Raw genomic sequence first — 14,411 nt, forward strand, 5'->3', positions numbered from 1 at the left:
GAGTTCTGTCCTTTGACAGATAGGGTAACTTTTTTATAAAACATTCAATTCATTTTTCCCTCGATTTGAGACTGATTAGCCTTACACGTGTTTAATTTTGTGTTTTTTTAGGTGCCCACACACCCCCCTTCCACACGCACCCCAGTCCTGATGAAGACCCCACCTCGTAAGGTCGCAAAGAATACCTACATCACACAAGGGGTCGAAACGTCGACACAACACCATTGCCAATATTATCACTAGTACATGATGCACTGTGATCTTCTATATATATGGTTTTTCTCAGAACTGTTGATATTCTAATCATGATTTGATTTGGATGAAATACGCGGCAGAGATTTAATGATGCCGATCAATTTGATTGTGTTCTGAATATTGTGGTCACTTCCTTCTTAAATCCCACACTCAATCACTTACCCTCCTACTCCTCCTTTTCTGGGCACTTTTATGACTTTCAAATTGTTACTTTAACTATGGACTTCGGAAAATAATCGTAATTGTTCAATGTGATTAAAATGGCATTTGAACTTCTTTGAATTTTTTGGTTAATTGTTTTGTAATGTTTTGTTTTGAATGATTGTGTATGCTGGGACCACTTCTACCATACTGCTCAATACCCAGGTCCCAGTGACTTTGTATGGGTTTACCCTTTCTTTAACTACTTCAGAGCAGGTGCCCACCTGCGAGGTTTTTCATGGTGCTTTATCACCGCAAAAAAGATGGCAGAGAGCGAGACTCTTTCCTATACAGAGGATTATATTAACCGGTTGTTACAGGACCCTGCTAACCAATTCTTATCTTCAGATACTCCCAATATTGACTTTACTCTTAATGACAAGGTGGCACGTTTAGAACGTCTTGAAAAAAAGCTAATACGCACCCGCCTTCATGGTCATTTACTCACCAAATACCTCCAGGCAAATGTGATACCAGTGGGACTCCAGATAAAGAATGAACCAGCTATCTTTGTGGACATACCCAAATTTAAGGAAGGTTTCAGCTTTGTCGCCAACAACGCCTCTCGCCACTGGATGGTGCTGGGAGTTGAAACTGCAGCTGAACAGGTACAAACTCTATCGAGAGAAATTGCGTCCCTTAAACAGGAGATTGCAGCAGATTCCACCCTAACTAATGCAAAGGAAGCCCTGGCCAACTTGACCAAATCCTTAAAAGATTTTGAGCTAACAACTCAGAGCAAGAAGTTGGATAAACTTGCTAAGGATATTCGCTTCTACGAGAAAAAGAATACTTATCCCTATCTCAACGAGGATTACTACAAGCAGGACACCCAAGGGAGATTCACTGGTAGGGGCAGAGGCTCCTACAGAGGGAGAAGGCAGTTCACCACCTTTTCAGATTCTTCATTCAGCTCGGGAAGTGATAACGAGCAACCATCCACCAGCTCTGACCAGAGTTACCGCGACAATTGGTATCCTCCACAAGGCTACTATCCTTCTTTTTTAGAGGAGGGCCAATGGAGACCCCCCAGAGGGCGAGGCACTTGGCAGAGGGGATCACAGAGAGGCCGCCAATCCAATACCACGAACTGGGAGAGGGGCAGGGCATCTGCAGGGAAGCAGGTGCGTTTCCAGACAGAGAACCATGGAGAAATATCAACAAGACGAAAAGTTTACAGATGGTAGAAAAGGAGAATCCAGTGGTGAATATTTCATCGTACACACTGTCTGAAGACGAGGAACGCATCCTATCTAAGGGACTTTCTTTTATACCCACATCTCAACCTAATAATTTTGACATAAGGGTTGAATTACATGCTTTCTTCAGGAAGATTCGCTTGAGATACTTCTTTAAAAATTCTGTGTCTGATTTATCACACTCGGTTACAGGATTGAGGGTCCCCTCCACCTTTGTTCCGCCCACGAATGCAATGACCAGTAAGATCTTGGCATATGAAAACATGGTACTAACCGACGTCACTAAACTACTAGCAATTCACAAACACACCATCCCGAATACTAGTAAATTGGAAAGGACGGCCCTTACTAAATTGAAGAACAACAAAGACATTGTTATAAAGGCGGCCGACAAAGGCGGTGCCATCGTCATCCAGGATACATCAGCATACAAAGATGAAATCTTGAGACAGCTCCAAGACGGGGTTAGTTATTCTAAACTAAGATCCGATCCAACTAATGACCTTGCAGATGAAATCCTGCAAGTTACTTCTGAAGCGTATGGGCAAGGCATTCTGAGTAAACTTGAGTTTGACTATCTCAACCAGAAATATCCTCGTCTGCCTACCATATACACTTTGCCCAAAATACATAAAGATTTCCACAAACCGCCGGGACGCCCCATTGTGTCAGGATGTGGCTCCATACTGGAACCTTTATGTAAGTACGTGGATTTCTTCCTGAAACCACTGGCGGAGAAAACAGAAGCTTATCTAAGGGATACGATGCAGACGATCAACCTGGTTGATCAATTACCCTTTGATCCCAGCGGCCAGCTACTTGTGACCTGTGACATCGTGTCCTTATATACCAGCATTCCCCAGATACCTGCCCTGTCTGTGATGAGTGAAGTTCTGGATACCCGACCATCACCTATGAGAGTTCCGACTGAGTTCATAATTTCACTTCTGACGATTGCCATGAAGAAGAACTTCTTTGTCTTCCAAGGAGATTACTATGTCCAGACCAAAGGTGTAGCCATGGGAGCAGCCTTTGCTCCTGATCTAGCAATAATCTACATGGACCATTTTGAACGGCTATTCATCTTTAACAATAATCCATTCTCTGGCAAGATCAATTTGTGGAGACGCTACATCGACGATATTCTCATGATTTGGAATGGTGACGCTGCGGAGTTGACGGTCTTTCATGAATGGCTCAATCAATGCAATAATAACATTCAGTTCACAATACACTCTGATGCCAAAGAACTGGCTTTCCTGGATATCAAGATCTACAGTGAAGATAACAAATTGCATACAACATTGTATCGGAAACCTGCTGAACGCAACTCCTTACTCAGATACAATAGCCACCATCCACGTGGCTTAAGGGATAATTTACCTTTTGGCCAGTTTTTGAGGATCCGCAGAAACTGCACGAAAAAAGATGACTACCTTAAAGAATCTGATGATCTCAGTAACCGACTACTAGCAAGGGGCTACCCGAGGAGGTTGGTCAAGAAAGCACGCAAGAGGGCATGGTTCAATCCGAGAGAAACTCTTCTGACACCCAAGGATAAACAAGATGCGCCTTTGCAGAGAATGATCTGTGTCACTACTTTCTCAACACGGAGCAACGCAATTAAAAAAGTGATCAACCAGCATTGGAAACTGGTGGCTGATGACATAGACCAACCCAACCCGCCGATGCACTCCTTCAAGAAAGCCAGAAGTGTGAAGGACTTTGTCGTCCAGTCTTTCCTGGAAACAGCTACGGCACCGACCATCCAAGAACTATGGAGTCTGCCTCCAGTGATTGGACATTTTAAGTGTGGTCATTGTAAGGCCTGTGAAACAACTGACACGACAAAAATTTTCTCCTACAGAGAACATCTGATCACCCTTAGTTCATTCACTAATTGCAATTCTGTAAATGTAATCTATGGTATTAGCTGCCCGTGTGGCCTACTTTACATCGGGCAGACACAACAGAAGGTCAAGTCAAGAATTCTGCAACACCACAGTCGAATCCGGTGCAATGTGGCTGGTGCTCCCCTCGTTGAACACTGTGTTTTAAAAAATCACAAACCGGATGATCTCAAATGGGTAGTACTGGAAAAGGTGAAAGTGGGCCCTAGAGGAGGCAATTTGTCAGCTATTCTTAATGTGAGAGAATCCAAATGGATGACACGGATGGACACTGTAGCTAATGGACTGAACGAACTCGATGGCAGCAACGCCCAGTTAGCGGTCCTTCGAATTTAACTTCTATGTACTCCTTCCCTATATGGTACATTTCTCTCTAGTTACAGGATGTTTTCCCCTCAAATCAGTGTTTGTCGATATACACTATTGTGCAGTTATTTTTAGTGTAACATTATGCCTCATTTTAATAAATTCCATGCTAGGATGTGCACTTACCCCTCCCTCTAACCTTAATGCGGTATATGTGCAGACAATTGCAATATTTCTTTCCGTGTGAGAACTCATTTAAACCGACACAACATCAACGACATGCGGATCTCTTCTCATGTATTTTCCTGCATTTAATTGTTTTGCAATGTGGTATGATAAAATGTACGGTATCGATGCCGTGTGCTGGGTTGTGATATACAAATTCACACATACATACACTTAGCAAGCGCCTGAGTGGCCTTTTTAGTTGCAGTCGGCTAATGCTTCTTTATCACATATAGGGCATATCAAACCACTGAACATTTTTTACCCCCGGTAAGGATCCCACCATAGTCTTTTCTCCATTACGTTTGACAACCGGCATCTAGCGCCAGCACGGTAACGGAGATCACGTGATGATCTCGCGTTTTCTGATTTATACTACGGACAAACGGCGCGCATCCCCATTCACTTCTCAAGATGGACCTGAGACCTAGGGTAAGCACATCCTTAGAACTTCTAACTAATTGTCCGTGAGTTCTTGCATTGCTCCGTGTGGCCCGTCGTTAAATTAAATGCTTTAAGTGACTGCACTGACCCGTTCCCCGGTTTGCTGCGTTGCCCTCGGACACGCATCCATTATTCAATACTCCGCAGTCTAATGCTTTCGTGATCCTAATGGACACATTTATTTGACAGGCTTAGCTCTGGATTCTCGGTTTACCTCGTAGACCTTTTCTCCTAGCGCAACCTAGTTGGGTAATACCTGGGACACCTTTTACGTTCATTCAAGAACTCTGACTCATAATAATGCAGGTATTCCTCCCTGACTCCCGGTTATTTATTCTCCTCTCCCCCTCCCTCTCCCCTTATTTCAGATTGATTCCATGACGGTGAATTAGTGGCGATTAATCCCATACCGTCTATCCTTCATGATTTGATCACGGCTCCGGTAGTGCTGATTAATGAGAGCCTCTGGACCTAACTCGACAGTAAAGTCCTTCTGCGGTTGAGTAAGTCATGCGCTTATAATGGGAGCGCTGTTCTTTTGTTAATTTAATTCTATTTTGTCCACTAATTCACCCCTTTGATTTTAGGTGGCTACCACTCCTCTCGCCCCCTTTTTGTTACCAACCAGGAGGTTGACACCTTCTTCCTTTGACGATTTTGTGACGTCTTGGAGTTCTGTCCTTTGACAGATAGGGTAACTTTTTTATAAAACATTCAATTCATTTTTCCCTCGATTTGAGACTGATTAGCCTTACACGTGTTTAATTTTGTGTTTTTTTAGGTGCCCACACACCCCCCTTCCACACGCACCCCAGTCCTGATGAAGACCCCACCTCGTAAGGTCGCAAAGAATACCTACATCACACAAGGGGTCGAAACGTCGACACAACACCATTGCCAATATTATCACTAGTACATGATGCACTGTGATCTTCTATATATATGGTTTTTCTCAGAACTGTTGATATTCTAATCATGATTTGATTTGGATGAAATACGCGGCAGAGATTTAATGATGCCGATCAATTTGATTGTGTTCTGAATATTGTGGTCACTTCCTTCTTAAATCCCACACTCAATCACTTACCCTCCTACTCCTCCTTTTCTGGGCACTTTTATGACTTTCAAATTGTTACTTTAACTATGGACTTCGGAAAATAATCGTAATTGTTCAATGTGATTAAAATGGCATTTGAACTTCTTTGAATTTTTTGGTTAATTGTTTTGTAATGTTTTGTTTTGAATGATTGTGTATGCTGGGACCACTTCTACCATAATGTGGTTCCTTCCAGGCAGGACAGCATCTGAATTGTGACCCGCTCCACCGAGGGAGCCTCCTTCACTTAAGCGCCTCCGGGCGCGAAGATTCTGCTCAGCTGGGGAGCGCTAAGCCCTCATGGGAGCTGTAGTCTCCCCCTGCGATGGCCGCGTGATGTCAAACAGCCGCTGCAGGGGAGACACGCAGCGTCAGGGACCCAGGGGCGATATTGCAGGTGAGAGTAAAATGCTCGTGGTTTCTTCCAGGCAGGACAGCGTCTGAATTGTGACCCCATTACACTACTCAACGGGTTTTGGTATTGACCTTTTACCAAGTTAAGCACTGCATAAAATGTTGTGTGGTTTTTCCCTAAAACTAGCCTCATTAATTATGCATTAAGATTCTCAGAATCACAGCAGGATTACCATCCTCTGCATAAAAACTATGTATAAGGGTCATCCTTTCAGTCATTCACAACCAACATGACACAGCAAGGTAAAATCCCCTGCGGGTACCTTTTGGGTATATATCCACCACATCTTTGCCCAGGCAAGTAGAGGAGAAAGACTTCCATGCTGACACATTGACGCAAGATGCTGAGGTTCCTGCATGCATACGCTCCAGCTCGTAGTGGGCTGACATCCCTCGGGGATGTCCATCTCGAGACCAAGACAGGGTCCCACAGTCTCTCACTTCAGGTAATGGGGTTGGCTGCAGCCTAGGGGATTCTTGGCTCTGCACCTACATACAAGCTAGGTCCATTTAGATACATCTAGTTAGAGTTGTACCGTAGGAGACGCTTTATTATTGTCATGTATTTATATGCTTGCATATATTCATTGTTTTTAGCACTATAGTAGGAATCTACCATCCTTTTACTCTGTTGGTGCTTATAATCATTTATATCTGTTTCTGTCTAATGGTTGTTTCAGCACACCTATTTTACACTAAAATGACGCTGGTTCAATGAATGCTTATTGAAAACGGCCCCACCGTTTATTCTGTGTATTTCTCAGACCCAAAGTGAGCACGAGTGGCTGAGCAAAAAGTACTGTACTGTTTTCACGATCCCTGATGGGACAGAGTTGTCATGTTCGATAGTTGCCAGGTACTACTCTCTCCTAGAGGAGTTTATAGTGGCACTGTGAGCTAGCTAGTATACAGGCAAACATACCCGGTGGGGGTATCGGGAATCAGTCTGGACACCACTCCCACAGTCTATGTTGTCCTAACACGGAGATCCTATACAGGTTTATAGGGACTACACAACAGTATTTGCGCCTTAATGCACAAACAAAAGGGGCATTGTTTGACTAGACAGGTTTGATGTTAAAGCTGCTAAACTTGTTAATGCTTTACCAGTCACTTTGAAATATTTGTGCCTTCATGCACAAACCAACGGGGCATCGGTTGACTAAAATGATTTGATTTTGTGTATGCTGCTGCCTGCTGTACTTGTTATTGTTTAACCAGTCACTTTGAAATATTTGTGCCTTCAAAAAGGGAATTGTTTGCCTAAACTGGTTTGATTATTGTATGGTGCTGTACATGTTATTGTTTACCAGTTGCTTTGAAATATTTGTGCCTTTATGCACAAACCAAAGGGGGAATTGTTTGACTACCCTGGCTTCATTTTTGCATACTGCTGAACTTGTTTTTATCATGCACTATGAAAGTATTTTTACCATGACTCAAAAAGAAAGGGGGATTGTTTTACAAAACATACTTGATTTTTGTGTATTGCTGGACTGGTTATTGTTTTATTATGCACTTTTTCCTTTGCTTTACCAACTTCAGTTTGTATAGATTCTGTCATTAGGTACTTGTTGATATAGTTTTCTTTTATGCTACATGTCGTGTTATTTATAGTGTTGCTTGCACTTGTCTGTAATACGTATGCCTTAAATCTTGAAATTAGCATTGCTTACTCTACAGAAATGATAAATGCAAACATACAAACTTCTGCACCAATGTTCTGAAGTATCCAAGCAGTTTTCATCCTCACTCTTGTTTGCCTGCCTGTTTTGTCCTGCGTACTGCTTACTAATAAAGACATGATGGTAGAAACTGAAATTGCTGCCTAAGTTCACATATTATCATGCACAACCCTTGACAGTCGCATGTGTGTGGCAAGTGTGTGGCATGCAGATAGTTCACCAGTCTATTTCTCTTGGAGCTGGCAGGATACTGAGTTATATCTTGTGCACTCCTCATGTATATTGCCAGTCGAGTCTGTGAAATTGTAGGTTGGGGTTGTCTGTCAAAGTTTCATGTTATTGTCCAGCAATGTAAATTTGAATTGAGACCCTATCTAGTTGTTCTTTGTTATTCAGTGATAGGCAGTCCCTGAGACAATAGGACCACTCCTTAGCATTGTACTGATTTCTGTCTCAGTTAAATAATCTGCTCTTGGCAAAAATGTTACAAATAGAGTAGTTTATATGTTAAGAGTGTTTCCCACTTTCTTATGGAACTTTGAGCAAGACAATATAGAGGCAATTCATTATATGTTGGAGGTATCAAAAAAAAATATAGCAGATTTTTGGCCAGTGGGGCAAAGTAGTAGGTGGTGGGCTGGGCCTTCGGGGGGCCCTCCTTGTACTTTGCAGGGGGGGGCCTCAAGTTTCGTTACGTCACTGCCTCCTGGATGTTCCAGTTGGTGACTCAAATTTAATGGTTCTTCATTTCTTGGGTCTGTTAGGGCTGCTTTTTGGGTAGATGACTGCATTTAGGCCTCCTTCAGACTAGAATCTGCTTTATAGAGTCGGTAAACATATAGTGAGTGGTGAGGTCATAAATTCCCATTAAGGTACAGGTCTCTTGCATTGTATCTTTCTCGCAGACATTTCTTCAAAATGTGTTACATTAGAAAAAAGATATAACTCTGTATACTATGACCTGTAATGAATATGTTGTTTGTTACAATGAATGCTTTTCTCACTGTATTGCTCTATTTGGGAATCTGGGTGTATTACTTGTGTGTATGGTAATAGATAGTGACATCTGCTATTGCTCATCTTCCCTGATTCTTTCACATGTTTCTTTCTATTAATACTGATTTGTGTTGCGTGTGAGTAGTTTATCTAAGAACTGTAGGACACCCCACTAATACCCGGACCCACATATGCTTCATCTCCTAGAATAGCTAGACCAAAGCTATTATATATTTACACGTACCATGATTTCCTGCTTTACTCCTGAAAGCTTGCATACATTTGTTTATTCTTATTCATTATTTACTTTTTTTTTTATAAAGCACCATTCTCTGGTAACTTATCCATATCTTTACTATAAGTCAGACCTCTGATCTGCAGTTTCACTCTTTTGTTCTCCATCAAATCATAGTGTGAAAATTGTCCTAAATGGTGTGCCCTGCTAGACTCAACTAAGTTATACTTTCTGTTGTTAGGCCGAGCATATTGTGGATGCTTCCCCTTATTTACGTGTTTTAGGGCCCAGCAGCTGCATACTGCTACTTGACCTCTTGCTTTTTTCCCAATGTGCTGCATCCCTTACATACTGGGGGCCAGAAATATCAGTGTCACCCAGTGCAGCTCAGCAGGCAAAAATGCTGCACTGCATGACAGAGAAAGGGCAAGAGAGCACCATATCTACAGAGATATGCCACTCTCCTCCACTCTCCCTAGCGCCAATGTAGAATTTTGCTGCAGTGCATCACGCACACACCTTTGCGCCATAGTGCAAGGGTGTGTGTGTATGAATCTAGCATAGGGTTCCCTCCCAGTGCAAAATACTATGCCTAGATAACTTTTAAAACTTTTCCTACTTTGTATGCGTGCTGTACAGTGCAGCACACATGCAAAGAGGTAGAATAAAGAAAAAATGAAAACATTTCTCCTTTGAACACCTGCTTTCAATGGTGTTAATTTTTGATGCAAAACCCTGTCTCAGATTTTTAGTAAATAGGGTTTTACGTCAAAAAGCATAGGTGATTACATGGGAGTGCCCATGTAACGCCCACTTTGCGTTACTTTTCACCAGTTTCCAGCAAGAACTTGTTTTGCACTTAAAAGTACAAACCAAATAAAATATATTTTATGATGGTTTGCGTCACTTTTGTGACGCAAAACACAGCACAAAATGTTGGTGAAATACGGCCATTAATTTTTTAACTTACTGTTCTGAGATGGAATATGCAATTTTAGGAAGGTAAATTAAATTGAAAGTAAAAAATGTGCCCTCCCATACACCCCTAAGGGCGGTAGCATCTAGTGGGAGAAACATTGGCAACCACTAGATCAATTGCGTTCATATGTGATACTGCCCTATCCCCTCCCCCTCTGTTCACAGAACAGGAGAACGTTTCAACTTCCTACCTCAGCCTCACGCAGGTCTGTCCCAGATAAGCATAGTGAAAGTGAAAGTACTGAAGAGAGCTCTTTTGCTCCTGACATTAATTATTGATGGAGCTTGGTCCCATTACGCCTATCTGGGTGGACTCTAGCTGTTCTGGCTATTTGAAAAGGAAGATGATTCTCCACTTTGGAAGATTTCAGTTTTTGCTGCATTCATATAACTCCACTTGTTTGCAAGTAGGTAGGGGTGTTTTGCAATGCTCATTTTAGATGTCCACATGAATATGGATTTCAATATCATCTGCACACATTTGGAAATGCAGGTGGTGATAGCAGGTAACTTGGAACAGTGATCACATATAGATATCCAATAACAGAAGGGATAGAGGTGTTCCCAGAGGAATCCCTCAGGAGATGTGTTTTAATATTGAAAAGGCTCAACTAATTCTGATTTGCAAGCTATAGTTTGATAAGGAAGACTGGCATCAGTGGTGGGCTCCACAAGGGATGCCAGCCCATTTTCTAGTCAACCCATGAACAATCTAGGGTCCAAAGGTGTCGTAAGCAATAGACAGATCGCTAAGGGTAGGACATTCAAATCGTTCTCTTTCTAGTGAGCACAATAATTCTTCTCGGATGTCAGTTCCAGTGTTTTTTTATTTTATTTATTTAAGGAATTTGTAGAGCGCACAAGTACCCTTGGGCGTCTCGGCGCTGTGGACTGTGTATAAGATGGAGCCAGAGGTGGGGTGCCTATTGATTAAAAAGCCAAGTTGTGTCCCTCTCCCCAGTCTAAAAACAAGTTAGTTCCTGCGAGCTCTTGCAGTTGTATGTAAACTGGCATAGATCTATTTTAAGTCGAACGGCACTGCTGCCTCCTTGCCTATTGATATTAGGATCAATGCTGGCACCCTTGGCAGTAGCACATGCTGCAAACCCTCTGCCACCCATGCTCTGCATCATGCTGTCATTTGCTCAAGATGCATCTGCTCTGGCGTCACCCAATGCCCATGTGGCAAAAGTATGTACAAAAGCCACAGTCTGTTCATTAGTTCTGATATTTCACTTGTTCATTCATCTGGTGTGACTTGCAAAGTTTACCTTGTCGTATTTCTAGTCCAAATTTTAAATTTTTCTAAATGGAACTTATTGACTTTGTTTTATGTGTCCTCACACAATCATGCAAACTGGCCTTTGCCAACAATTACCAGAGGTAAAAGGGATGCTTTGACCAATTATTATGTCCCACATCTCTCTTTTTTTTTTTACATTTATTTTATTTGCAGTTTGAACACATCAATAGAAAAAAGCAATAGCACAAATACATTTCAAGTCGACACAAAATACAATACATAAAATACAAAAAGAGACTTCTAAAAGCAGATTTAAAATTTGTGAACCTAACTCGGCTGACTACTAGTCATCTCCCTCCATATTGAAATCGGGGCCCAGAATTTTCTACCAAAATCACGCATTTTTTTGCCCTTCTGCTCATACAAACAGCTCTCAATATTATGTATACTTAATAACCTTGAGAGCCACATTTGAAAAGAAGGGGCCAAAGTATCTTTCCAACCTGAGGCAATTAAACTCCGCAGAACCGCAACAGACATAAAAACCAGCGCTTCTTCAGTTTGAACCAATTTCTGCTTGTGATCACAGCCCAACAACATCAGGGTAGGAGATAGATCGATCTTATGACCCAGCAGCCCCTCCCAAAACTTACACACTTCCCTCTGTACTGAGGACAATGAGCTGCAATAAAAAAACATATGCAAGAGATCTGCTTGCCCAGCATTGCATCTGGGGCAACTATCATCCCCCCTAACCCCCCAAGCAAATAGCTTGGCAGGAGAATGATATAAATTAAATACCGTTTTATAATGCTGGGCCCTCAGATTGGTAGATCTAAAAACTTTTTTATTCAGGGTGATGGCCAAGTCTAAATCTACATCCGAATCGGCCAATTTCCGAGCCAAAGCTACCTCTGTTTTTTCCAAATCGTCTGGTATTTCGGCAATTAGCTGCTTATAAACCACTTTTATCTTTTTACACCCAACCATCAACATTTCGATTACTGGGGCGTACTCCATTAACAAAGGTTTAGGCCTCAATGCCTTTAATAACCGAGCGACTTGACAGTACAAAAACCAGTGGTTGGCCGGAATACCGAACCTTTGTTGAATGGCATCAAAACCTAGCGGTTCAAGGTCTCCCCATATGTCCCAAAGGACCTAATGCCAAAGTTCCTCCATACCTGTAAATTCCTATCAGCCCCAACATAAGGGAGTAGACTTGAGTTACACAGCTGGAGATAACGGTTCACTTTTGGGATTTTGCAAAGCTTCGAAATAGACCTCCAAACCTCCCAGATCCCTTCCAAGATCTTCAAGCGGGGCCTCTTATAGTACCTGCGGTCCACTTCACGCCACAACAACCCAATGGCCTTTTCCCCAATTAACAGCTAAAAAATGGAAGGTAAGTCCTGGGCATGCAAATTAAAAACACCAGAATTAACCTCCTGTTGAAACAAAATGGACATTTGTGTCAATAGACATGACCAATGATAAAGTCTCAGGTTTGGTAGGGCCAGACCACCCCTTTCCCTAGGAAGTGACATATAATTTGTTGATCGCCTGATCCTGCCATACTGCCAGACAAATTTTATAAAAATAGACTCCAAACTTTTGATTGTTTTTTCATCCAGGAATAGGGGTATGGCTCTAAACAGATAAAGAACTCTAGGAAAGATAGACATTTTTAAAACATTTACCCTCCCAATCAGAGAAAGATGTACCACGTCTATCCTCTTTAGCTCTTTTTCAATAGATTTCATAAGTGGAGGATAGTTCTCAGCAATTATTTCCCCGACTGAGGCATTGATCCTAATCCCTAGATAGGTTGCTGAGTCCACATATCTCGTGTCACTTTTAGCGATATTCAGAGAACAAATTATTTGGGTATTAATAAGCGAGATCGGGCGATAAGAGCCAAGTTTCTCCGGGGGTTTCCCCTTCTTGTGAAAGACCACAATGTTGGTTTCACGCCAGGAGGGTGGAACCACTCCTGTACACATAATTCCATTAAAAAGATCCACTAATAATGGAATGACCACTCGTTCTAAACATTTATAGACCTCCAGGGGGATCCCATCCGGACCAGCGGCCTTACCGGAGGCTAGCTCATGCAGAGCTTCTAAAATCTCTCCCCCGCTAATATCCCTATCCAGTTCTTCCTTCTCCAGGGTGTTAAGGCAGGGGCCATTATCCACCACCTCAACCCCTTGATTATCCTCCTGTGTTTCCTCGTCATACAGGCATTGGTAGAAGTCTTTAAAAGCCTGTAGGATCTCGTTTGACTGCATGAATTCCTCACCATTTTCCTCAATCAGGGAGGTAATATTCCTAGCCCTCCCCTGTCTTATTTGTAGGGCTAAAACTCTACCTGCCTGCTCCCCCGTTTCATAACGCCTAGCCCTGGATGTTTGATACTCTTCTAAAGCTTTCTGGGTCATCGACTTCTGAAGTTCCGCTCTAATTTTTAATAGTTCACTCTGACTCTTTCTGCTGTCCCTGCCCCTAATTATATCTCTCATATGCTGTTCTTCTGCAGTAGCCAGAATACCGACAAGCCTCTCACCTTCCCTCTGGTCCTCCTTTCTTTTCCTGGCCCCGCAACTTATAGATTCCCCCCTTAAAGCCGCTTTGAATGACTCCCAAACAACAATCCTAGACGCACTATATCTATTAGCAGCAAAAAACTCTGCTGCCCAGTTCAAAATATGCCCAGTAAATCTTGTATCTCCCAGTAATTGCCTCTCAAAAGTCCACCTGGTCCTGACCCTAACGGGACCGGATATTTCATAAGACAGTATCAGCGGATTATGGTCTGACAATAACTTTGGGGGTTTCGTTATTTCTACCCTATTTATTTCGTTGGCAGAAATAAAGAAATAATCCAATTTAGTGAACTTCTGGAAAGGGTTTGAAAAATACGTATAACCCGGTTTTAATGGTTCTTTTGCACCCCATACATCCTTCAGCCCATGAGAATCGATAAGGGCTTTTATTGCACTGAACACTCTTGGTTTTCGACCCTGATACATCACAGAGTCGCTCCAATCAGCGGAGATATTAAGATCGCCGCACATGATTATAGGGGTTGGCCAAGAGGCTAGGGTGCCGATTACGATCCGGTAAAAAAATTCCCCGTGCGACTCGTATCCGGTCTTATTACCGTACGAATCGTACAAGTGCCGTACGAACTGGCAATCACGATTCGCATGGGAAAAAGACCA

Source organism: Triturus cristatus, chromosome 8 (assembly GCF_964204655.1).
Source record: "Triturus cristatus chromosome 8, aTriCri1.1, whole genome shotgun sequence".
NCBI lineage: Eukaryota > Metazoa > Chordata > Amphibia > Caudata > Salamandridae > Triturus > Triturus cristatus.